Genomic DNA, 27,031 nt, shown 5'->3' with positions numbered 1-27,031 from the left:
TAAAGTTTCTTAGGCCATGGGAATGATCTTATTAGGCTTCCCAACTTACTAATCAATAACTGAGATCGGAAAGCCTAAAGGCCTGCAAATCTGTGGGGGTCTTGCCGGGGGCCTAAGGTGGTGGTAGGGAACATTTTTATCTGAAAGCTCCATGCTTTGACCCCTGGCTGCTTGATCTGAATGTTCATGCTGCACTCTAAGAAGAAACATGCGTCTGGGTCCTGCTGTAACCTAGTGAGCAGCAGACTTTCGGAGCTCAAGAGTGAAATTTATCCTACAGGTCCCTGCCAGAACCCCTGCCTTAGGCCTGTAGAATCTACCAGATAAAAAGTATCTGCATATAATGATGCCCTTTCCTAGCTCGTTCACTGGTTCCTGAAGGAGGCCATGTGGTGTAGACGTGCCTTTACTTTCTTTGGTTGGTAAGCAAGCCCTGTGGAGGGCACACCAAGGCTGGGGCTCTGTGCTAGACATGTTTCATCTCTCAGAGCTGTCACCTGAGGCAAGGCCAAGTCAACCATGACTTAATATCAGCAGCGGGACTGGTCCTCATTATCCAGTCTCTACATCTTTCTCAGAACGTACCATTCTCACGTCCTGGAGGGAAGTCTAGGAGCCTGCATTGCTGGGTCTTTTGTCCCCTGATGTGCACAAACCAGTGCACGGGACTTCAGCAGGAACAGGGGATCTGGGGGAGATTTCCAGCCGAAGTTGGGTAGTTGAGGAGAAGCAATCTACCTTCAACAAATGAGCATGTTACCCCCTTAGCTCACGCAGCAAATATTTGTGCAGTGTTTGCTGTGCCTTGGTGTCAGCGTGGGAGAGTCTGAATTCATCAGGCACTTATTTCTAGTCGTTCTGATTTGAGCAGTGGCTGAGATGCTACTGACACCAATGAAAGGGATACCTTAGATGCAGGCATAGAACTGTGCTTACTCTCAAGAAAGCAGTTATCGCATTCTACTAACCAAAAGTATACAGGGCATTCGTTTCTATCATGACAGTAGGGATCAAAGTACCAGAATAGATGAAATAAGTGTTCAATTCAGAATATATGCCACTCAGTGACCTCTAGTATAAGCTCTGTGAGACGAGAGCACAGACCTAAAAAGCCTTTACTAAGGCTTGAGGAGTTGACAGTGACTTTGTTTGTGTCCGTTGTTGTTTTACACTCTGTTTCTGTCACTGATTGTCCGGTAGCTATGTGTAGAGACTCAGGAACAAAGCTACAGAGCAGAGTGGTTAACGGTGCATAGTGGGCTCTGTGTCAGGAGGGATGCTTCATATGGCATTCAAGACTTTACGGAACAGCCATTGTCTTCGTCGGGGTTGTATTGCTACTGAAGGGACTCCGTGACCAAGGCAACTCTTATAAAGGCAAGCATTTAAGTGGGGATGGCTCACAGATTCAAAGGTTTAGTCTTTGATCCACGCAGGAAGCATGGGAGCATGCAGGCAGACATGGGGCTGGGAGAGCTGAGAGTTCTACATCTTGACCCACTGGCAACAAAGAGGAAACCGACTTCCACATTGGGCAGGGCTTGAGTATAGGAATCCTCAAAGCCCGCCCCCACAGGGACACACTTCCTCCAACAAGGCCACACCCCCTAATAGTGTCACTCCCTAAGGACCAAACATTTAGATGCATGACTGTGTGGGGGTCAAACCTATTCAAACCACCACAGCCACCAACCCTTCGAGGGCACTGAAAAGAGAGACCCTGAGCAGTTGCCAAGAACAGGGTCAGGGATGGCCAGTGTTCATACAGCAGTTTTAAAAGAATCAGGCTTAGGCTGAAGGCTCTGTGTAGCCCTTACCAATCCTACCTCAAGGAATTTGAGATGGCAACTCTTTCAGATGGGATCCTGACACATCTTTTTGTATCTGTCAAATGCTGTAGTTCTCCTCGGATTCAAAGTTTCTCTCCATTTGAGCAGTTCTGAAGTTCTGAGGCAGGTTTGGCCACCTTGGTGTAGCGAAGCCGTGAAGCAAATGCCAGCATTGGAGCTCAGGGTGCCAATCACAGTTTCTGTCTGGGGTTGCAGTCTCAGGAGGCCTGGGGCGAGGTCGGTTAGCTTATGTGAGCTGAGCACTCTGTGCCAGCAAAGGCAACCATCATACGACAAGGCTAAGGTAGTGTGAGACCTGGTCAGGGGGTGGACAGCGTGTTGTAGGGACAGGAGGGCACTGGGGAAGCTGGAGATGTGGAGCATCTTCACATTGGGTGAGCAGAGCAAGGCCTCTTAACGGTATCAACATCTCTTCCTGATTTCAGGTGAGCACCAAGTCGAGACAGGTAGATATGAACTGTGAACCACTACACACCTAGCCACTGTTCTACTGTAGTTTCCTAACCCAACACTCCCAAAGCCCATGCTGATAGAAGGAGGCCACAGGGTTCCCTCCCAGGCCTTGTCATTCAGAGCTCCAGAATCCAGTGTTCTGCCCTGTTAGACAAAAGGTTTCCCTCATCTCTTTAGAAGAATCACCGTAAACAAGCATACCACCTGGGAAGTCCTCTTTTGGTACTGATGGATTTCCCTAGTGGTGCACAGCTTCCTGTCTCGGTCTGCACGGGGGACACAGTTTGATTGCACTCTGTGCCAGGCCGGAAGGTCTTAGCCTGGATCTCTAACCAGTATCTTATAAGGGACTTGATGGCACATCAGGGAATGCCTTCTAAACATCACTGTGACCCCATGGATGATACTTGAGCATTCCAGGCCATCTATTTGAAGGACTAGATATAGGAAATACCAGTGACTAAGGAGGAAGAGGTGTTTAGAAGCCAGGCCCAGCAGCTCACACATAGACCGAGGAGTCAGACCTAGAGTTCCATCTCGCCAAAATAAGGAAATGCATTTGAAAGCCTTCGTATTCATTTATGTCAGGAGCGGTCATTCTCTAGGGAGCTTCCGGCTCAGTGGGTGGGAAATGAGCTAATTGGGAGAGGTGTGATCCTACCACTGTGCTGGGGTGTCAGGGGCAGTGCTGCTCTCAGTGACCTCCTCCTGGGCCCTGTGAGAAACACATGTGAACATGAAAGCTGTGGGAAACGATGGCGTACTCAATTCAGAAACTAGACGACAGTCACAGGGAAAGCTTTTCTAGAGAAAGCAGCAGGGAGTGGGCGCCTTAGCAGATGGATAAAGGACTATGACCCTGCAGGCCAGGTTGGGTCTTGGCACCTCTCCATCCCAATGTGGTGCAAACACCCCTCTTGTTCTGCGCTGTGTTCCAGTGGGTCTGAACCTACACCTTTCTCTGTTGCCAGGTGAGGAAAATGGTTCCATTCACCAGCCCCATCACTGCCCCAGACACCAAGAACATGCTCATCTGTCTGAGCTCTGGGATAGAGGCTGAGTCAGTGCATGGTTCAGGTCTGCTCTGCATTCACTCAGTCCTCTATTCCTGAGACATGCCTTCGGGTGTCTTCTGTTGCAGCCATAGTAAAATGTGCAGCAGTAGAAGGAGGTCCCTGACCTCGCGGCATTGACCAGCTGGTGGCCGGCTGGTAGATGGAGTTGTAAAATAAATTCCACCTTCTTCATTGCTTAAAAGTATGGTTTTAGCTGAGTGACTTCCTAAGTAGATTTTTTTTTTAAAAGATAAAAACTGTATTATGAATGCAGTCTCGCTATTTTAACTCTTGTTACTTTGAATTTTCTCCTGTGGCTATTATTTCTCCAAAACCTAATCTTTTCCACATTAAAATTTAGGAAAAAAAATGTTTTTATCAAGAGGGTTAAATCTTCTGACACTTTAGAAATAACGTTTTATCAGATTCAATTTTATCTAACATAAGTTATATCTTTTCCTTCTCTCTTTTTTTCCTGAGTTAGTATTGATTTTTTTCCCCCTAGTAATCATAAGAAGGAACTTGTCCAACCTATGGGAATCTCAAATCCTCAATAGTAACTCAGGTTGTTATCTTTGGTTTTGTTTTTATAACAAGGCAAAGTGGTACATTATGGTGTTGTATTTTTTTTTATAGCAATCAAAATAGTTGTGAGAATTAGCCATCTTTTGATTTTTTTTAATATTTTGATTATCTACACTTCACTTACTTTATCCTTTCTAATACCATTGACACCCCAGTCAATATCATGGGACAACTTTAACTCTTAGCTTAAAAAGCTCCATTCGATTACCTGTATGGCCAGACCTGACACTGCATTAAAATTGTAGTTGTTATTTATCAATTTTAAAAAGCATAACCGAGAAACCATGGTTCAGTAAGGGTGCTTGTAGCTCATGATTCTCCATGATGGAAGGGAATAATGGTGTTTAAGTAAATCATCGATGTTTAAAGGAACAAAAAAAAGGCGTATATATCAAAGCACCGAAGTTTTCTGACTTCTGTGACCAAAATAAAAAATGGGAGGTGTGGGAGACACCAAGCAGACATAAAACTCACACGACTAAGTTGCTCAAAGGTTTAATTCCATACAGGAGTCCCAGAACTGCTGGGCCACAGCCTTATCAGAGGAAGTGTGGAAGTGGTGGCTTGCTTGAGTCATATACACCATTAAATTTTATTTAAAATATTTTATATAGTATCTTTTGATCATACTTTTTCCTCCCCTAACTCCTTGTAAATCTCCTTCATGCCAATCTACCCAACTACAAGTTCTCCCCCCCCCCCTGCTCTCACAGGCTCTTACTCTCTTGATCTCTCAAAAGCAAAAAATCAAAACAAACGGAGAATACCAGAACAAAACGGAACAGAAAGCACCCTGAAACAACCACAGAGATGGTTTTGCATTGGTCAACTCCTCCTGGATGTGAGGGCCTGGTAACACTCCATTGGATAAAGAGATTGTCCATCTCCCAGCAGGTGCAGAACAATTGGCTCCTTGGTTAGGGGTGAGACCCTGTGTCCTCTTGCCCTTCTCAGTGCTGGGATTATGCCTGCTTTGAACCTGTGCTGGTCTGGTACAAACTACAATCTCTGAGAATTCAGTCCTGTGGTGTCTGGAAGAGGCCATTGCCTTGAGTTTAACCACTATATCCTACCATCATCCCATGGTCTTTTCCACACAAAACCCTGAGTCATAAGGGGAGGGCTTTGATGCAGACACCTCCTTCAGGACCCAGTGAGCGCTCCACATTCTTCTTACTCTCTGCCCATCCTCCGGGTATGGGTTGCTCATGCACAGTAGCAGACAAAAGCAGACCAAAGTGCTCTTGATAGAAAGCCTCTTCGAGAACAAGGCAGGGAGGCCATGTGCCACAGCTGCTTACTGAGCAGGATTTTATCAGTGCTGAACACTGGGTGAATTAAAGCATACCGCGGCCCCAAGGAATCAGAAATGTGAATTAGAAGCTTCTTTCTAACAATAGGAAAGGAATAGACAGCCCCAGTTGAGTTAGCACATGAACAATACTGACCACATAGTGAATGTATTTTAATGATCGTGACAGTAAACTTCTTGAGGGCGTGGTTTCTTAAACTTTTCCCACTCACAGCCTTTTGCATGAGAGATTTCTACGTGATATGGTGTACATTGGGATAGAAGATAAATAGAAAAAAAAATCCAATCCCAGATCACAAGTCATGAAGACATTTATTCTAAACAAAGTATTTGCCCTCCATGAAATCCTAACACTTTTCCTTTGTGGGATGGACATTTGGATACCATCCTTTCAAAGAAAGGTGATTTCTACTTTTCATGGGGACAGAAGGAGGCAAGAACCAGATATAACCCAAGTCAAGTTGGACCCCCATGTCCAAATCCAAGTCATGAAGTAGCTCACTTGGACAGGTCTTAGAAGCACACGTAAGTCATGAGCGGTTCCCGAAGTCAGGAAGAATCTCTAAGCCTTAATAGTCCGTGTTTGTGTTGTAATTATTATGGTCCACTTGCATTTCTTCATCATGCTATGACCACATAATTGCTCTAGTCTTATACGACACACCTATAGTGTGATAGGTGGGTCATGCCTGCAGTCTGAGAGGCGTGCTCTCTGAGGCAGTCCATGTAAGCATGCCTTCCCAACGGAAGAACTTCAGTGTATGCCTTCGGGTTCTTCCTCAGAACATAGCTGTTTGGTGTGTTGTCAGTCTCACATTTGTGTTTTATTTTTGAAATCTTTGCCAATGCTATACACTTATTTATGTTTTGCTCATGTTTCCAGAGGATGGTGTGCCAAGGGGAGGTCTTACAGCATATGCCTAGCCGTTTTATCAAGTTTACAGACGAGAGAGCATGTAGCCCCCAGCCTGGCATCCTCTGTTGATCACACAGACTCTTGCATACCTGTTATCTTTCGTGAAAACTGAAGCCAAGGCAGATGACCCACATCCGAACACATAGTGTTGCTGTCAATCATGAGTAATGGTCGGTCATTGTCTCGTATCGATTGCCTACATCGTTACCCTTAGCAAATAAGGCAGCCAGCTTCAGTTCAACTGAGCTGGGCTACTGTGACAATATACCTTCAGCTGGGCAGTTTATAAACCCCAGAAGTGTATTGCTCAATTAGTTCAGGCTGGGGAGATTGAGATTAAGGACTCAGTTGGTTCTGTGTCTTAGGGAAGAGCTGATTCCTGGTCCACTCTTGGTGACTTCTCACCGTCTTCCCACATGGGGTGGGATCTCTTTTCTAAGGATCTAACCCATTTATGAAGGTTCTACCAGCCCATGACCTCATCACCTCACAATGGCCTCATGCTAGAACCTTGGTGCTTGGGGTTCAACACATGAATTTTGGAGTCATAGCAACATCCGGGCCTCAGAAAGCCACATGCGTCAGCTGGTGCTAGTAAATTAGGACTTGTCTAAAATCTCCTGTGGGCGAAAGGGTTGTAGTTTTGACCCATTTGGTGGCTGCTCCATCCTTCATAGGACACAGTGCGCTTGACCCTGATCTAAGGATCATCAGAGTGTCGTTATGATGGTGACCAAGGCCTTCTAGAGAATCATTAGTGCCCAAAGGCTGACCCATAGGTAACAAGAGATAGATTTCAAGAAGGTGTGTGTTGGCTCAAAGGTGAATACTCAGGCTATTTCTCAGCAATGTTTTCTCAGTCTCTGGTCTATCAGGGTTGGTATTGAGGTCATTTCTTTCTCATCAGGACAAACAACAGACTTCCAGCGGCAAGTTTCCCTAAGCATGAATTAAGTAAGCGCAGCAACCACGGTGCTCACTCTGCTTCACTGAGACATTAACCAGAATAATGGGTAACCCCAATCTTTCATAGCTCAGGATAGAAACCAGTCACAGATGAGCAGAGGGAAAGCAAGAGCAATGCAGATTTTAAGATACAGGGCGTCTCCTCTGCTGCTCTTCAGGCTCACCTGGACTCCGTGGAGCAAACATCTCTCAACTTTCAAATGTAGTTTTCATCATTCCGGAAGAGTCACAAAGCGCAAACCACTCTAGAGTTACAATTTGCTTTCACATTGGCCAAGCGGTGCTGCTACAATTCCTGGAGTGATCAGGACACCTTGCACACCTGTCAGCACTTCCATTGTCTGGTTTTGCAACAAAGCACAGAAGAGCCTTGAGGGTGTGTTGGTGGTACAGCCTCCCTGGCTGCTCATACGTTTAACCCGGCATGGCCACCACTACCTTCCCATCGACTCCAGCTGGCTGGGCACTGACCTGGAGAGTGTCTGACTGCACACCCATGCCACCTTGTTCTCCAGATCATTTCAATTGGTTTTTGATCTTCAGAGAGGTTTTTCTGCTTCTTTCATAATACTCCTAGCTTCCATCAGATAATGTGTTTCTCTCTCCTCCCTCTCTCTCTCTCCCCTCCCTCCCCCCTCCTCCTCTCCTCTCTCTCTCTCTCTCTCTCTCTCTCTCTCTCTCTCTCTCTCTCTCTCTCGATGATTTTAACAACAAAGTGACTTTTCTACACCTTTATATAATACCCAAGATTATTTAAGTATTTGATGAAGTTATTTTTTTAATCTCATGAGCACCCATGCTTGGGACCCATCTCTGAAACATTCCCCAAGTTCCCCCAAAAGCACCATCAGCTAGGTCCAAGTGTCTAACTAGGATCCTCTGAGAGGCAGTTCACATCAATCCACAACAGTTCTGCATCATTAGATCAAGTCTCTAAATTGCCTGTGTATTGCAGTTTTAAACAAGTCCATTCCTTTATGAACTGCAATCACAATTTGTGTTTTAAAATACGTTAAGGGATCTTGAAATGTCAGCTATCATATTACTATCCGCCTATGTCATTAAAATTCCTTTTGAAATAGAGACGTCAGTATGGAATATTTTTTAACTCAGCAGTAAAATATTTAATAGTTCCTAGCTGTGGCGGTTTTAATTGTCAATCTGACATAATCTAGAGTCACATGAGGAGGGAGTCTCCGTGAAGAATGATCTAGACTGGATTGGATGTGGGCATGTCTGTTGGTGTGTGTCTTGATCAATAGATGTGGGAAGACCCAGGCCACCGTGGGCCACGCATCTCCTGGTCTTGTGTTATAACTTCTGTGTCAAAGTGAAGAGCGTAGGTTGAGTGTCCAACGTGCACGACTTCATTTTATTTTTCAGCTCCACATGGTGGATGTTGTCACTGGCTAGTCTAGGTCCCGGCCACTTGACTTCTCTTATGTGATAGACTGGAACAAACCACTTCTCCCCAAGTTGCTTTTGGTCAGAGTACGACATGAAGCTAGAGCAGTAGCAAAGACTTAGATTTATAGTGTGTGATTATGAAGAACAGACTGAAAAATGCTCACCGTGCCCATTGGCTGAGATGGAGAGGAACTGTAAATACATTGACTAGGAGACAGGGAAGAAAGGCTTTCCATGGGGTGTATGAAGATGCATTCCTGTTTGAATAAACGCAATTTAAAAAAGTACAATATTTGATGTTCAGACTGTAGAATTGGAGTGCAAACATCATATAATTTATTTTTATTTGAATGGAGAAGCCCTCGCAAAGGGCTGAGTCTTCATCCTCTACTCTTTTCAGTTCTGTGAAGTTTAAAATAGAGAAATCAATCAATCAAAACAGATACACCTCTGCAGTAACGTGAGTTACCCCCCTTTTCCAAACTAATCGTGATCTAAATTATAATCTTCTCAAGTCAGATTTGATTTTTAATTAACTTATAATTCGCAAACAGTCACATAGCCAGGTATCTGGTATTGCTGGTCTCGTTCTGCGCCCCCACACCAGCCACGGGACAGACTTTGATACAGATGTTTTTCCTACTCTAGGAAATCCCCAGTGGCCTTTCATGGTTTAGCCCTGAGCCAGGAGCAGTCCTCTGACACCTCTCTCCATAGATTATCTAATTGTGTGTCACGTGGGTAACATAAGAAGCAAGATGCCTGTGACGTCCCTTGTGGTCTGTGGAGAAATTCATGCAGGGACGGATCGCATATTGTCTCAGTCTTAGCAGTGGACATTTGTCCAGATCTGCGGTGTGGAACAGGAGGAGCTGTGGCTCTCTGAGTTGGTCCCAGGTGGCGGGAGGGGCCTCAGGAGGAAGGGTCTCAGGACTGCAGTAGAAGACGGATGGGTATCTATGAAGGAAGACATTGATAACCTGGTGCTTTCTTGTTTCTAGGGATGCTGCATGGGAAATACCTTCCATCTCTTCCCTGTAGACTGACATAGGCATGCATATATATTATATATATAATATATATATACATATATATATATTATATATATATAATGCTATAGCGATGGATATGAGAATGCAGTGGTGTGGGACACCTTGGACAGTAAAGTACCTTCAATCAATGTGTTAAGGGACTCTTACATGAAGCACATGAAGAGTGTGTCAGGCAGGGAAGGGAGGACTCTGGTGTCATTGTAACTCTCGGAATAACTGTAACAGAAAGAGGGTAGATTTTTCAGCCGAGAATGGTGTATTTCTAGATGTCTGATTTGTCAGTGCTCTGTGACTTCGAGAGTACAGATACCGCTATCTGATGTGCTTAGCAGCTGTGGTGCTTATCTGCCACACAGGCTCCTGCACCAGGCTTGTTCCTCTGTCATCTGGGCAGTGTCTGGACAGGTACAGCAACCCTGCAGGGCAGGGCTGAGGCACAGACATGAGCGTTTCTCAGGGGTAAGGATAGGAGGTTTGTAAGTGTGGTGGTCAGGTTCCGCCATGCTCTGATTTCCATCATGTATTCTATGACATTTTGACATGGATTTGCAGGGGAGGATTGGAAAGGATTTGCGTCCCTTTAGACAGGTAAACGCCACCATGCTATTCGTGACTTCCTTCATGGATGCCCACCCCTCTTCTACTTCGGCTCCAACTCAGTGAGAAAAGCAAATCCCATTTAGGGCATGATCCACAGGAGCACAGTTTCCTCTTCATGGTGTCTTTATGAATGGTGCTGTCTGTTTTCAAACTCTACGTTGTACAGGATAGTGCATGACATGCGCTGTAAGCCAGCAGACACAGAGGCCTGCCTGTGGCATCCAGCGAGTGCACCCTGTACCTTGAACTATTTAATCACATACGTGTGAGATATGTAATAAGAACGATAACTCCTATTATTTAATGCTCATTAAAAGATCATGTGTGTGGGAAATGGCGTCTGTCAGATAGAAGATTTCTGTAGCTTTCAACGTTGCTGACAAGAACATTCCATGGCATCTTGCTATTGGATGCCAGAGGGCTTCAGGAAGATCATGTTTGATTTTGTTTGAACCATTGGCTATTCCCGAATGGCTCCATCATCTCTGTGTGGTAGAGTATTTATCCACTGTTTATCATTCTAGACTATTCTATAGCATGCAATTTAGAATATTAAAGCAAGGTGCGCTACTGAAGGCACACCGGTGTCACTATTTCAGGATGTACACAGTGGGGAACATCTGTGGAAAATAGAAATCAATGTTCTGGTTGTTGGTGTTGGGAAAGGAGCTGGAGGCCCATCCTGAGTGGCTGATGTGCTATACTTGGTTGTCTCTATTCTAGAGATGACATGGTACCACCAGAATAGCTTGGGGTATGCAGGCAGTGATGTAAAAATAGTCGTAATAACAATGCTGGGATGTGCGTGGTGCTTTCTCCTCTTGAAATTTCAGAACAGCTCCCAGTAGGCATGGTGACTCACTGACAAGCCGTCTGGAGAGAAGTCAGTGTACATGGCTTCCCTTTTCAGTGAGTAGTTGGACCGTAATCGTCAGCACAGCGTCTGAGGTGCCTACATCTGGAGAGACACCCCTGTTATGCATGGAAGAGAAGCTCTGAGGTGTCCACCTCCCACATCCTCAGGATGTGCCTTTCTTAGGAAACCATTGATTTGTCACCCCAAACTCCTTAAAAAAACAACTCCAAATATAGACAGCAGTGCACGCTCTTAGTCATCCACCCCAGCTCACTCTTCCAAAACAGCTCTCACCAAGTGGGTATGTCCTGCTCAGACTGGGCTCGGGTCCACCGGGAATTTCCTTTATCTGTGTGAAAATAATGACAACATTACATACCTGAATGAAGGGAAAGTTACCGCCCACTTTAGACTTCCACTGACAGGAAAAGCTAAAGCCCCTCCGTGAAGGAAGCTCTCCCTACCAGGGATGGCATTTCTACAGTGTTTACCTGCCCGCTGAGGGATGGCAGTCCTGCAGGGCATAGGAGCCTCTGCCATCAGTGGCTTCTGCCATCAGCAACCCCTGCTTTTGCCCATTGCCCCCCCCACCCCGAGGTGGGCATTGACTTTTGTTTCCCCAAACTCTGGGTAACACTCTGAAGTTCCCTGATTTCCAGATTCAGTCTAACCCCTGTACTCAAGTATTTCTTGCCAAGCTCAAGGACAGTGACCATGGATAACAACTCTCCAGTCTTGCTGGTAGCTGAAATTCCTCCTGCCGCCACCACCGTGAGTGAGTGTCACAGTCTTAGGGATGGCCCTCACAGTATGAGTGTTCAGGGTGATCTTAATCTTGTTGGCAACACAAAATCCCTACAATGCGTGGTATCTCGGGTATTACATACCTGGATAAAGGGAAGAATTAAGGAGAGGGACCCACTTTGTGCACCACTATCATCAGGTCTCCTTCATTTTCTGTGTCTTCCACAATATTTCTGCTATGGAGGGACCACTTGGACGGTACCCATTCATGTTTAATAGTTTATAGCTTCCAGTGTCCACCTATTGCCTGTAGTAGGACCCTATGTCATACCGTAGATGTGAACTCTGTCCTAAGGAGGCAGCAGAGGTCTACCCCCAAGAACTTAAGAAGGAATTTCCTTTCTGTCAGTTGTTCATGATCTGAACAGTCAGTCACCTCAAGTTTAATTGTGAGACTCCATCTTGCAAGCAGATTTGTTGGCCCAGTAGCTTCCTTAGAGCCCTGATGACAGAGACAGGTAGATCTCCATTTGCTGAGCTTCCTGTTCTCCTGAGGTTTGTACAAGGAGTGAAACAGGAGATGCTCAACTCTCAGAAGGATGGAGAGGGTGGCCAGTTACTCCTTACAGGGAATCCCTAACCTGTCATCAGTGGTAAGTGGAAAGTCCTGTCTCTATACAAAGTGACAGTCTAGGCAGCCAGAGGGCACCATGTTAACTTAAGTCAGATAGAAAGGTAAGTCATTCCCATTCACTCATACATAGAGTCTAAAATGTCTAATTCAGAGAAGCAAAGACCACAGCTGAGAAAGGGCGCTGAGGAGGACTTAGTTAACTCGAGGACCAACTTCCGAGGCCCTCCCATTCAGCAGAGTGGCGGAGGTTACAACTGCATTCTTGGAAGTTGCTGAGAGCGGATTTTTTTTTAAATGCTCACCAAAATGAAAATGAGCTAATGAGACCGCGTGCCTGTTAATCAGCCCGATTCATCCGCTGTACAATGTGTACATACTTCAAACCATCATCCCATACACTGCAGATACACAGGCTTCTTGTCAGTTAAAAGGCGGGCTCATAATTAACACTGTATTTTTCTACAAGCTCCTCACTTTTAATCATAAAAATAAATTTTTATTTTATTTGGTCAGAATGAAAATGCATACGCTGCTGATATGGCCATTCTTAAACCCAGTAATTCATTGATCAGAAAAGAGAGGTAATGGATTCAAATTAATGCTTGTTAGAGGAGCTCGGTACGATGCCTGGCTCATCGACAGCTGTTTGATACATGGCCCCGTGTATACGACTGAAAATCATGATAGCTCTGCCCAGCTCCTGCTGTCGGCAAGTCCCACAGAACAGAGAAAAGCACCCCACTCTACAGGGACCTCTGGTCATCTGAGAGCTGTCATTAGAGCCACCAAAACTGTCACTGGAGATTAAAGTCTGTTTCCTCATGGGAAGTTGGAGTTTGGGCCCCACGCTGATGTCAGAACTATAGTTTTAAAGTTCTCATTCGACAAGTGCCTAGGAAGAAGCATCGGCTGTCACTGAGGTGAGTCTAGGGTTCTGACAGGGTGTAGTACCAAGGCACTCCATTGATTGGTGGCGTGGATCAATATTGCCCCTTCAAAGACCGGCTGCAGAAAGATCCATGACCCTTTGTGTACAACCGGCTTTGGAGGGCATACTACTCTAGAGGAAAGAAAAATGGAAGACAACGCGTACGGAGGGCTAAAGGACCCAGATGTGGAGCATAAATGATGGGTGAGCCGAGGAAAGTTCAGAGCCCTCCACAACTTGTGAAGGCTCTAGTCACTTGCTGGAGCATAGTAGGACGTCAGGCACAGAGCTGTCACATCTTGTGTCAGATTCATTCTTAACATGAGCTCCTGATATAGGGGTTGCCTTGTCTGGGACGTGTGGAGAAGGATGCTCACCACAGTGGTACTTCCCTGTAGACAGCTGCCATGGTGGGGGAAGAGTTGGAAATGAAGACAAGGCCTCAAGTCGTGTATCGTAAATTAGATCAGGAAGGACCAGAGCTGGCCACTTCTGTGTTACCACAGTAGCTGATTCTGTCTAGAGATTGAATCTCTGTGGATGTTCTTTTTTATTTGTTTGTTTGTTGTTTTTCTAAGTCATGACAAACTCTTTTGTAAATAGGTATTTTATTGCAAATTTGACATTTATTTTAGATGTGCATGTGTGTAAATCCATCCACATAGAATTGTACACACACACACACACACACACACACACACACACACACAATGGGGAGAAGAGAACATATAATATTGTGCAGAGGAGGCACTGGTCGCACAGAGACAAATCCCAGGAGAGGAAGGCAGGGACAGGAGGGAGGAATATGGAAGGCTCCTTTTCTGTGGTCCTTCTGGGCTTCTCTGTGGTGGCCTCAGGAATGTACCGTGTCTTGAACCCAAGACATGAGGACCATTCTCTATGGTCCTACAGGCTAGAAGCCCAGCATCTATGTGCAGTCAGGCCAGCATCCCATGAGCTGCTTCTGCTTTGCTCGTAAATGCTGACTTCTTGCATCCTCACACGGTCCTCTCTCTTTCCCTCCGTGCATCCTCATGAGGACCCTGCTTTGGTCTGTGTAGATTCCTCAACATTGTCACTGTCTCTGCCTTCAGAAAGACGTGACCCAACCTGTGTCCCTGAAGTATTGTGCCTGGTCTCTTGACTTGGGTAACACTCTGGAGTTCAGGTATGTCTTCCTGATGCCAGCGGAGTGGTCCTTCCTCCAAAAAACAATGGGGCCAGAGCCAGCAACCCAGACAAGCAGATGGCATCATTCCATGTGGTACAGCAGTGTTGCTTTTGCTAAATAAACAAAAGAAGATGACCTCGGGTTTGAGACTAGTCTTCACTAGAATAACCAAGAGGCTGCCAGACGGTGTGCATCTGGCCTGTGCTCCAGGCAGAGTGAGGGGTTTAAGGTTTGGGAAGTTACAGTAGACAAGAGTCCATCTGGCTACGTGGCAGCTCTCAGAGTCCTGGTCCCTTCACAGCCACACCTAGGGGATCTGGCTCGCAGGGAGAGTGGGAAACAAACACGTAGTCTCTAAACTTGACTGGGGTGTGAAGGAAAAACCGCTGCAAATCTCTGCTGCCCATTTGCAGCTCTGCGGCTTCTTTGTGCTTCTCACTGAGGCTCGGGGAGCGCCTCAGCCTCTGGCCCATGTTTGCCACTCTACTGGGCTTCCTTGTAATCCCTTATTATCCCAAGCCAGAGTCTGCTCTCATCTGTATTCTTTTCCTGACATCTGAGGGCATTAAGAGGGAGAGCAGACTCTCCACGGGAACTAGGAGGGCAGGATGGATGGGGCTCTGACTAGAATGGCCACAGATCCTCCCAGCCTCTTCCATATTCACTCTTCTTCTGCCATCTGGACTCTGGGGCTGTAACCAGGAGAAGCATAGACGGGAGAGTCTGGGTGTCTCACTGAGTCCCTGGGACTAGGTACCGAAGCCACAAAGCTGTCCGTGGAGAGAGGCACGTGTAAGTTCGGTTGACCACTGCCATCCACATTTCTGTGTGTAGTGCACGAGGTGTGTACCTAGTGTGCGTCATATAAAGCAACAGACTGGCTGCTGAGGGGGTCGGGGGCCCAGTGTGAGTCAGAGGAGAAACGCATCTTCATGCATACATCTCAATCCCGCCTAATGAGGGACACATCTGTCACCATCTACTTGGTAACCAGAAATCAAAACGATGGGGCCCCCTGTTTTGAAACGGAAACTAAAGCCCCAGGGTTGAGCTCATGCAGTCAGCACTGTCACCTGCTGAGCCTCAGAAACCTGTCATGCTGAGCTGACAGTGCATCTGCCTGCCTGGCCTCTTTCCCATTCCCCTTAGCCAAGGAGTAGAGTGTGGAGGACCCTGGCAGAAGTAGTGGGCTGTGGTCTGCAATCAAGGTGAAGTGTGCTTTGTGATGCGGACAGACAGACTCCACAGAAGGGGAGAGGCTCCACCTCTAGCTGTCTATGGGGGGCAGGCACACCTCACACATAATTTGACAGGTGCACTGCCTCAGTAACATGCTGGTTAGACCCTGAGGGAGCAGAACTCCAGAGGAATGTGTTTCCCACAGTAACAGGACATAGATAACCTCTTGCTACAGCAGGTGTCTTAGTTAGGGTTTAACTGCTGTAAATAGACACCATGACCAAGACAACTCTTATTTTTAAAAACATTTTTATTTTTCTTGGATATTTTATGTATTTACATTTCAAATGTTATTCCCTTTCTCCCCTCTCCCATACTCCCTTCCTCTCCCCCTGCTCCTGTGAGAATTCTCCCACTTCTACCCAAGAACAATATTTAATTGGGGCTGGCTTACAGGTCCAGAGGTTCAGCCCATTATCCTCAAGGCAAGAGCATGGCAGTGTCCAGGCAGGCATTGTGCAGGGGGAGCTGAGAGTTCTACATCTTCATATGAAGGCCGCTAGTGGAAGACTGACTTCCAGGCAGCTTGGATGAGGGTCTTAAAGCCCACGCCCACAGTGACACACCTACTCCAGGAGGCCACACCTACTCCAACAGGGCCACACATATAAATAGTGCTGCTCCCTGGGCCAAGAATATTCAAACCATGACAGTCGGCTTAGTGTAGGCTGAGGACTCTGTGTGCACTCTATGCCCATTGGAATTGGTAGGTAGAGAAGCACAGCCACAGTATCAAATGAGTCCCCCACATAGAATATAACAGCACAAGAGCTCCTCTGTGGGCAGGATGAAAATGAAGGAATTGAGCTGTGGTGTTGATCCTCACAGGTAACCTGTGGGTAGATGGAGGGCGTACAGTGATACAAAATTCTGTGTGGATATAGAGCTGTGTGAGGTGTATTATCCTGAGCATTCCCAGGTCGTTGGTCAGCAGGCCACAAAAGACTCCCTAGGAGGTTTAAGAAGTTAATGAGAATACAGCCAGCAAAGACAGTAGAAAGGCAGAGAGATATCTAGAGACAGGTAAGAGAGGGAGAAAGAGGGATGTTCTAGTCTTCTCTCCAAAGCTATGCTCAGAATCAAGCTAAGGCTAGGAGGTGTGGGAATGCAGATGCTGGTAGGCCGGCTGGGGGGTTCTTCTGCTGAGTGTGACTGATGTTGACCTTCTGAAGAACGCATTAGGGAGAAAGGACAAAGCCCCTTGTAGTGTGTAGTGTGACTGAAGAATCTTGCCCTATTTTATGACCACCTGTGTGCCGGTTACAACAAGATTTTGGCTCCTGACATTGTCTCGTGGCTTCCTCCAGTACCGCTTCCAACTATCAGTTTGATTACGGATGCTCTGAGTGGCATCTCTGAGCCACATCTAATCGAAATGTTTGCACATATGGGAGGCCCAGCCTTCTCACTCTTGGATTTTGCAAAAATAATTCCAGTTGGAGGCCTGCCTTTTCCATCTGGATGAGTCAATCAATTAATGTCAACAAATCAATTAAAGTTTACATGGGAATTACCCCGGTGGCCATGGAGGGCTCGCCTGGGACTGTCGATCCAGGTGGTTGTTAACAGCATCATCAGGCAAGTGAAGGGGAGTATGCAATTGGGGAAACAGGCATGACTGGCTGATTCCCACATGAGCGCTGAGCCCGTCCACACGTCCCCATCACCCAATACAGCGTCTGCTGTTGACGGTGCCTTCATTTCGTCCTGTTGCTAGCTTCAGTGAAAGCTATTTGGTGGCAGTTTTCACCGTGCCCTGGAGTGTTTGCTGTGAACCGTCACCTAGACTGGTGCCACCATCCATACCTGCCCTTTGGCCCTGAGAGCACCTCTCTGTAGGACCCATAACCTCTGCTCTCTGCTAAGGAATAAGGCGTGCATATCCACACAGGGGTCTTCGGTAAGCAGGGCAACAGAGGAAAGTTTAACCAGCCCAGAACACATATGCGTGGGTGGCCTTGTTTATATGGATCTGAACTTTGTTCTCGCTGCACACACAAGGCTCTAGAGAAGGAGGTAAGTGACTGGCCTCAGTGAACTGCTAAGCATTCATCATTCACCTTTCTCTGATGACAAGAGTGGGCAGGGAGGCATGGTGGTGGTGCACAGCTGCTGGGCTTCATCAGCGTTGAGGACGACCCAGGGTTTTGACTTCTATGGTTTGACTTATGATTTAAAATCAGTGCTAACTCAGTCGAATTCTGAGTCTTGATCCTTTGCATAGCTGGCGATTTGTAGTGTAAAAATCTGATAGCACACGCCAGTGGCAGAGACCTACAACTGCCCTCAGCCACACTGTCTCCAGGGGAACTCAGGTGCTCTGTAGTGCAAAAGCTTTGGAGGTCGAAGGCTGGGTGAGATGCATTTTCACTCTGTGGTATTTTCTGACAGGGATAGAAAAGTGCCCGCCTCTGCCTTCACAGCGAAGGAACATGTTCCTAACATGCATCCGTCCTCAATTTGAGTCTCATGCTTGCTGTTCAAAATGTATATTACCTTGATCCTCTTGTGGTGGTTCATGTACCTTAGCACTCAGGAGGCTGAGGCAAAAGGAAGGCAAGCTAAAGGCCACACACATTGTGCTGTATAACAAGACCCTGGATCCAAACCAACAAAGCAGTAAGCAAAGCATTGATAAAAAGGACACATCATGGGACAAAGATGATGTTCACATTTCTTCATGGTTCACTCTGGGAAGGTCGTTAGTTTGCTGAAACACTGAAAGTTTTCCCTGAAATAAACAATTCGTACACACACACGCACACACACACACACACACACACACACACACACACACGAGAGAGAGAGAGAGAGAGAGAGAGAGAGAGAGAGAGAGAGAGAGAGAGAAAGAAAGAGCGCATAAACGATTACTAGGAATAATTCTGCCATATAAAACTCTATAGAAATGAAACTGTAATGCCCTCACCTGAAGTAGGAGTAACTGGAAGTCTGGCTGAACAGATATTGTTCAGGAATTTACTTTAGTAAATAAGTAAACACATTGTAAGATTGGAGCTGATTAAGTCTTACCCTTGTAATACACATCGGCTCTCAATTCATTTAGCAATTTCCCTTTTCATTTATTTTGTAGGAAACGGATTCTAGGCTGTAGAAAAGAACACAGGTTCTATGCTGTCACCCATTGAAGCTGGACAGAGTCGACAAAAGGATACAGCACAGACACACACAGTCAGGGTCACGAGCAGGGTCAGAGAGAGAGAGAGAGAGAGAGAGACAGAGTACAGAGTGCTCGGTTGGGCCGGTGTCACCAGCCAGGTCAGAAGGCAGAAGGCTTGACCTCCTAAGAAAGGAACTGAGACCCTTGCACTGGGAGGCCAGTGCCAAGTCACTGTCTGATAGGAAACACCACAGTAGAGAGCTACAGACCCAACAGCTCTCACACACAGAGGATCTGGTGTCTATGAAACTTTGGGTCCAGAACTTTGCAAGCCCCCAAGATAGATTACAAAGTGCTGTGATCAACACATGGCAAAGAATTTTGAAGACAGAAAATAGTGGTCACCAGCAGATCAGGGCTTTGTCCTTATGCCACATGGCTATGTGCCTATGTCCCCTTCCCATTCTCACAAAAAAACCCTAGTGGAGATTCTGTGTAATGAGGTCCATGTTGCGCATATCTAGAAATACCCCACATTATTAGAAAAAGGGGGGAGGTCAGAGATGACCGCTGAAGAAGAATCTGATGATGTAGGAAAATTAGACCTGGTAAGACAATGGGGGATGGGAACCTAGGACAAGGAATTGACTTTACTAACCCATCTGTAGGAGGCTGAGTGAAGACAGAGTCCAGCTGACCCTAGTCCGCTGTTCTGAGTCCTGTTTGGATTTCCTCTGTGTATTTTGGTGTCTTTGCCCTGTGTACCTCAGTTTCTAGCAAGGACTTATCCCCACCCTGTCCTCTCACTCCAGAGCTCTGTCCTCTATCGCTTAATGTGACTCTCGTCCTCTAGCTCCTGATTTGTCCCTGGTGCCTGGGAGAACCGTTCCCTTTTTCTCCTCAAGGGCAGTGTCTAGCAGTTGTTCTGAGATGATTCATGGCGTTTCCACTCAGTCCACAATGCTTATTCATCATAAAGCCATCTATCTAGACTCTCACGCCCTGGGGGACAGTGTCCCCGAGATGATGTGTTCTTCTCTTGCCAAGTTCCCTAGACTGCTGACCTCTTCTGATATCCTGGGACCCTAGGAAGAGCTCTCCCACCCACCTTGAACCCTTCCTCTCAATGATGTCATTTCCTTTGGGCTATCAACAGCAAACAGGGGATAAATATGCCTCCCGTATGCTGTATGTAATGCTGTATTTATGCTTAGCTGTAAACCCGATTCTTCCAAAAGACCAGACGAAGTCAAACAGCTGGGTTTGAACATGAACACACACACACACACACACACACACACACACACACACACACAGACACACCACACCTTTGTGTCTGTTTATAACCTATTACTGATTTTGCTGAACTGAACACAGGGAGGCTTCAGTGACAGTGTGGTGTATGCTTTTGTTCACAGAGTTTGAGTGAAGTTCATTGCTGAAATCACAGGCTGGACTGACAGTCTTATTGCCTTCCACACCACGACCCGGTTGATGTGTTAGGAGCTCTCTGGGGACTGTTTACTACCACTCTGTGGAAAGAGTGAGCAGTTGAGGCAGGCTTTGAGAAGACCACTTAGAGGAGATGGTAGAAACAGAGGACAAGGGTGACTGAGGCCAAAGCCCAGTGCAGTGGGGAACCATTCTGTCCCCACCAATAGGAGGAAAGTACTTAGACTCATGGGAAGCATGATCCTCTGAGGAAAGGCCCCAGTACTGGTCAGGACTCTCCCAAGAACAGAGCCTAGAACAAATCCTTCATGCATCCATGTGCATGAGTCTCTGGTTACACATAGATTAAAGAATTGTCAATTCACAGAGTTGCATATGGTTAGTACATCTAAGCCCCATAATTCTGGCATCTTCTCACTTACGAAGCCAGCCTGTGTCTCAACTACAGGCCCTTCTTGCTCAAGGAGGCAGGTTTACCTGACAGGATATCACCCACCCAACGGCTATCTATTCATGTGTCCAGATTGAAATGTGAATCTTGTCCTTAAGTTCTCTCAGTACACATGCCAATAATAATGTTTGATCAGTCGTCTGGGCCAGTTGAGCCTGATCAACTTGACGTATACACGTCACCCTACCAATGCCTGCCTTCTTGAGTAAAGCTCTGAGAGATGTAGGCATGGCCCCCAAACAGATGTCTCTAGCTGGGCTTCACTGCTGCACAGTGCCTGATGTCCTGACCCAGTTGAATGGTGACCCAAGATCAGGAGAAAGGAGCGAGTCAAGGTACAGAATAGAGGGGCAGAGGAAGCCCTGAAGTGCTCAGCAGAGCCTGTGAGCATGACTTAGGTATCCACCAAGGCATGGATCCCCTCAATAGCTCAGTGGCTATGCTCTCACAGGCACCTACTCAGTGGCCATGTTCCACTGCACCTAGGAATACTTGGGACTGCATCCTGCAGCCTCTGGTGACAATATTTTAATCAGTAGATCGATCAATAGGTGGCCATATTTAATATGTGTTTCTATTTAAATACGCCCTCTTTAATATTTCCTGTTCATTTATTAGAATTGAGTTGCCTACCAACAGCACCATAATTCACACCGACAAAGCTTCTCCCTCACACATGCTCTTTTTCTGTAAAGTATATTGCCCTCTTCCTGTTCAAGGCACTCTGCTTAGGGGCTGTTTAAACAGTTGTGGGGTACAACGAAAGTGTCAATACAGTTCTCATATCATATTACATTGAACATTTTTCTCTATGTAGTTTTCAAGTTTCTAAAACCATGTTAATTAAATTTGTTTAGTGTCTATATCACTGCTACTTTCTGGGTATAAGTGTCTTGATTTTCATATATATGAATGAAAGAAAGAAATATATGAGAGACTTGAGCCTGGGTATGATGTAGCTTTGCAGCTAGTACATTTGATTCTGTAAAATGACCAGCGACATTAACTGTCTTGATTGTCTTAATCCACACTGAGCAAAACTGTGAGACAGGGACGCTTACTCACCAGCACATGAGAAACTTTACCCTGTGTAGACTATAGTAAAGGCAGGATATCGTCTTGCTGGTCTTGGTGGTCATGCTCACACAGTGCTCTGGGACGGAGGCAGAGCATCGTGTCATCTTGCTGTCCCTGAAGGCAGTGCGTGCATACTGTTCTGGAATGGAAGTGGGGTGTCCTCTTTCTGGGCCTACTGGTAGTGCTTACAGAGTATCCTTCTGGTCGTCTCCACTATTGTTGGGCCTATGGGAACCATCGCAGCACCCTGAGTGTAGGCCTGAGGTTACAAATTACTATTGGTGAATGGTGGCTTTGTCAATACAGAATCTGCAGCTAGGAAGGACTAGCTGTGTCTGGGGAATGTGGTGAGCAGAGCAGCTGCATTGGGAGCCTAGGACTCACTGGCCATGACAGAGCAGTGGGAAAAGCAGAGTCAGTACCTTATAGGGATGACCTGCATTTCATGAGCATGTACCTTTGGCCACGTGTACACACACACACACACCTACTAGATGGTGCAAAAGCCCTTATTGCCCATGTAGTTACTTATCTGGTTCCAGTACCACCTTGGGGGTGGGTGGGACGCAGATGGAGTATTGAGTACAGGTTCTAAAGTAGGAGGGATCGTGAGGAGCTCAACTTGTCTCTTGTCAGCATGCTGTGGTTACCAAAGCATTCTTAGTGGTTATTCTTGGTGTCAGCTGATTGGTATGATCTCTGATCATGCCTGCAGGGTCTTTTCTGGGGAGGGAGACAGCTTCTAACCATCTGGACCTCCTTTTAGGAGTGTTGTCTTGTTTCCTCATAGAAGTTCCCTGTCTACACAGCATGTAAGGGTGTAGCATCTGCCTAGTCTGGGCTCTGCTAGTGGCTTCTCTCAGAAGATATTCTCAGCCCTACTTTGTCCCCAGCATCAGTCACCACAGCCAGAAAGGTCTTGTGCTCTGGGTGCTTCAACATAGGTCTTAGAGTCCTTAAGCCAAGTGATGAGTTCTGCTCATATTCTTAACGTTGTGTATAGGTAGAGAAGGAAAGGAGAATGAGGCTTAGGTGACAGGGTCTCCCATCCAGGGTCATTGTGATTGTCCAATGACCAGCTTCACCATGTGTTAGGCAGAATACGCCCCTAAGTCACCTACATCCTGAGTCCAGAGGGGTATGTTATCAGGTGGGTGCTCTGGTAAGGAGAAGGCAGGGTGGCCCTCTGAATCTCTGTGATCACAAGGCCATGTAAGAGGAAGTGAATGGGCAACTGAGAGGGCTTGGCTATGGGAACAGGAGGGAGGTTCACCTCTGCCAGCTTGAATGATGATGACCGACTTGAGCCACTGTGAGGAAACTGCCAGAAGGTGACAGGTTTTCCTCCAGAGACCCATGAAGAACTCGAGGTCTTGGGATGAAAAGCAGCCGCTTGTTGATTTGTTATGCCTAGGAGAGGAGAGGGCTTCAGAACATACCGCAATTTATAGAAGTCAAGCTCTCAGGTCAGCAGCTTATCAGCGTCCGATGTGGCCCAGGCTGGGTGGTCAGTGACACAGTGGTTTGAAGTGGCAATAGCTTGTTACTCAAATCCCCTTCAGCATCAAGTGGTGCTCACAGACCAGCAAAGTCTGCATAACATGTGTCAACAGGCGTGACTGTACATATGTATGTGTGCCTGCTAGCGTATCTAATCTGTATGAGTGTATGCACACATGGTTTGTAGACTGAGTTGGGTTACATGGTGGCTCCCAAGGGTGCGTCCACTTACTCATTCGTCAGAGTCATCTTATTGGAGAGGCGCTTCCAGCACATGCGTGCGGGTGCTGTGGAGTCTCCAGCCCTAGAATCAGTACAGTGGAGACACATCCTTCGTGCCCCTGATCCTGGCTTCCTCATGCAGTCAGTTTCCCCCAAGGCTTGCTCTGCATATGTCCTGTGTCACCTCGAGGATATTGCTGACACAAAATGACTGTTTCAGAGTCACAGTAAACCAGCAGGAGCAGACAGCCTGATACCCAACAGAACGCTCTATGTCCTGTGAGTTTTCGTTCACCTTCTAGGCACCGTGTCAAATGGCATAGAACGCCGCAGAGTTGTTGGCCACAGAAATTGATTTTCCTCCTGCTTCACTGTCTGTAAGTGTATGGACGCACTCCTGTGAGGCTCCTCCGTCCTCACACTCAGGTTGGGCTACCTGGAGCGTGTCTTCTGACTCCTCATTACCTATGGAGGGCTTTGCCTTTGTGCTCTATTGGGTGATATTTCCACCCCAGAGTACTCCTATCCTTGCTACAATGTGTTCTGCATTAGTCTTGCTGAGGGCCTCGGGGTGGTGTGTCCAGTGCATCCTGGGCTCAGATAGTGCAGAGGCCATATGAAGAAGCTTCTAGCAGCGAGGAAGGACACATTCCAGCACTGGAGCCTAGTGACTACCGAACATTCTCTCATAGAGTAAAACCTTAGCTTTTCCAGATAATGTAGGAGTAATGCTGTTTCCTGCTTGAGGGGTGGTGACCAGGACTCAAGTCACTCAGCTACCACTTAGGGCCTTTTTTAATGGTTCCCATATGTCCTTAAACCCATGGACATCTTTTAAAAGTGGTCAGTGGGGGGTTGGGGATTTAGCTCAGTGGTAGAGCGCTTGCCTAGCAAGCACAAGGCCCTGGGTTCGGTCCCCAGCTCCGAAAAAAAAAAAAGAAAGAAAAAAAAAAAAAAAAGTGGTCAGTGGGTCAGGTTCATAGACACTCACCTCCCCACAGATGCCCACGGAGGAGACCTCAGGGCCTGTCACAGAGCACTGGGATGAACTATGTCTTAGTACACTTCAGAGCACAGGTGGGTTATAGTCTATTTGACCACTTTGGGGTGGCTGAGGGCAAGGCACCCCAACCTGGTCTTTATACATCAAGATGGGGTTTGATAGGACAACTTCGATCTTTCTTCTAGGCCTAAGAGATTGATGAATTTCTCATTCTGGGAATTGCTTAGGAGAAAACCTAGAGCCAGGAGTTCAGTTTCGCAGTTTATAGGAGTTTGGCCAGTTTATGCTAGTTTGTCCTTGCAGATCCTCTGGCCCCTTCAGGAGTACTTGTGTACCTGTGCTGGGTGGGCTTACAGACTTCTAAGCAAGAGAAGGGGCTGCTTACCACATACTTACCGCCTTCATAACTCTTAAGCTGACTTGGGGACCCAGTGCGCTCGTTCTCTGATGTATTACCAGCACTATGTCTTGTAAAAGGAATTATTTATTCTAGCTAACCCATACAAACACACAATCCTGTTGTTTGATTTACAAGCTGTCAGCCTAGATTGGGTAGGTTTTGAGTTATATCCCCAGCCAAATGTCCCTTGTTACTTGCCGTTTCTCCTGGCCATGTGCTCGTGGCTCATCTCTCCTCATGGCAGACACCTCCTCACTTGCTCTCCTTTCTTCTTTTTCCTGGTCTCTCCTGAGACCCCCTCACTTGACCCTCACGTCCCACCTTTCTCTCAGTACTGCCCAATCATAGGCTCTTGCCTTTTAATAAGCAGTTAATAATGGGGAGAATCGTTTGCATAGCATCACTTGGTGTATGTGAGGATCTCCTCATTGGCAACAACTAGATCTCGGGGTACAGAATTTAGCATTTGAATACATAGCAGCACCAGACCAACCCCAACAATGTCTGCCTCAATGGCTCCTGGATTTGAGAACACCAACCATTATAAAACCTGTAGACTAGGCAGATATCTGACCAAGGGGAATAAGTACATAGAGATAGCCGAACCCTGAGTAGAGGCAGCAGTCACCAGCAGTATTGTACAGGTCCCCAGTGGGTGGGGAGTCTCCTACAACCTGGAAAAGTAAACGACACCTTGAAACAGAGGTGTGGAGAGAGCCTTCACTCTACTAGCGAGGCACTGGAGCCAGAACAGGAGAGGCAGAGCGCAGGCTGAACTAAATGAGTCTGGTCTTTTTTTTGATAAGTGGAACCAGTATATTACAAAGCACAAAGATGGCAAAGAGACAAGGGGTGTCTTTGAGGAACAGTGTTCTACGCTAATTATTTAACTGAATGCACAAGAACTCCCGGTTGTTAGACATTTGGAGGCTTAGAAGCTAGGGGGCTGCCATCATGGCTCTGGAGTATAGCACAGAGCCATACCCTAGGATCATGTAAGCAAAGGTTCTCTCCCTTATCCTCAGCTCCCAAGAGCCTGTGTGAGGCCCAAGTGACCCAGTCAACTAGTCTCACATCTGCTCCAATAACAGCTACCAAGTCTTAGAACATGTGGAATCAGGCACGGTCCTTAGATGAAGGTGATTGTGCCTGGCTTAGTCGTTAGCTATTATCTGCTGAGCACCCACTGCCCTTCGCAAACATCTGTTTCATCTCGTGGTAGCTTACAGCACCCATGGGTTCAGTTTGCCCCAGTGGCTCAGGTCCTGTCCTTCTCCATCTCCTTGACCTTAGCCCCACGGTCTGCCGAAATGTCATCAGCTCTCCCACGTGGGCCTCATCATTTCTCTTAGGGATATTTTTTTTGGTCTGTTATTCTGTCAGTAGATATTAATTATCTACAAGAAAAAGCCCCAGATGCTTCTGTCCCTGGCCTTATGGCCCAAACAGATGCTAGCAGAGGTGGTTGTAATTTCCTCCCAAGAAGGATACCAACCAGATTCTATCATCACCCAGGCACCCGGATCAAGGAGGGATTAGGGCTCAATGTCAAATACTCCTAAGCTCTTCATGAGGGAACTTTCAGCATGGTTCGCCTTCCCAGCCAATCAGAGAGTCAGACGACTTCCTTCTGCCGTGCTTATTCCTTTGTGGGTCTCTGCATATATGGCAATAAAGCCGAGGTGGTAGGATTGTAGGAGCTGGCCATCCAGAAGCTGTTTTCCATGTCTGGAGAGGAGCTGGGAAGCAGCAGGCACAACCGTACCCCAGGAATTTCCAGGCTATACCCAAGACCTACTTGGGTTCCCAAGATGCTTGAGCCACTGCTATCCTGGAAGTTTCCTCAAGTAGTGAAGGACTGATTCCACCATCGTGTAATTTCGGACACAGAAGGATATTTACGTACCGTGATGGTAGGCTTATCAAAGCTCTCCAGGGCTCCTACACATTCAGACCAATGTTAGACAATGTGGCGAGGAGGAACAGGGGGTAAGCCGGAGAAGGTTGCTCATCCCTGGGCACCTATGCTTTTTCTGAAAC

At 46.7% G+C, this 27,031-nt stretch overlaps 1 long non-coding RNA gene across 1 annotated transcript in view; it reads left to right on the top strand.

Moving 5' to 3' along the window:
• The window catches only part of LOC116914583, a 413,344-nt gene that overhangs the window by 338,455 nt on the left and 47,858 nt on the right, over positions 1–27,031 (top strand). The window lies entirely within an intron of this gene.

The sequence above is a fragment of the Rattus rattus genome, chromosome 13 (assembly GCF_011064425.1).
Source record: "Rattus rattus isolate New Zealand chromosome 13, Rrattus_CSIRO_v1, whole genome shotgun sequence".
In the NCBI taxonomy this organism is placed as follows: Eukaryota; Metazoa; Chordata; class Mammalia; order Rodentia; family Muridae; genus Rattus; species Rattus rattus.
This window is presented reverse-complemented; position numbering and strand designations above follow the sequence as displayed.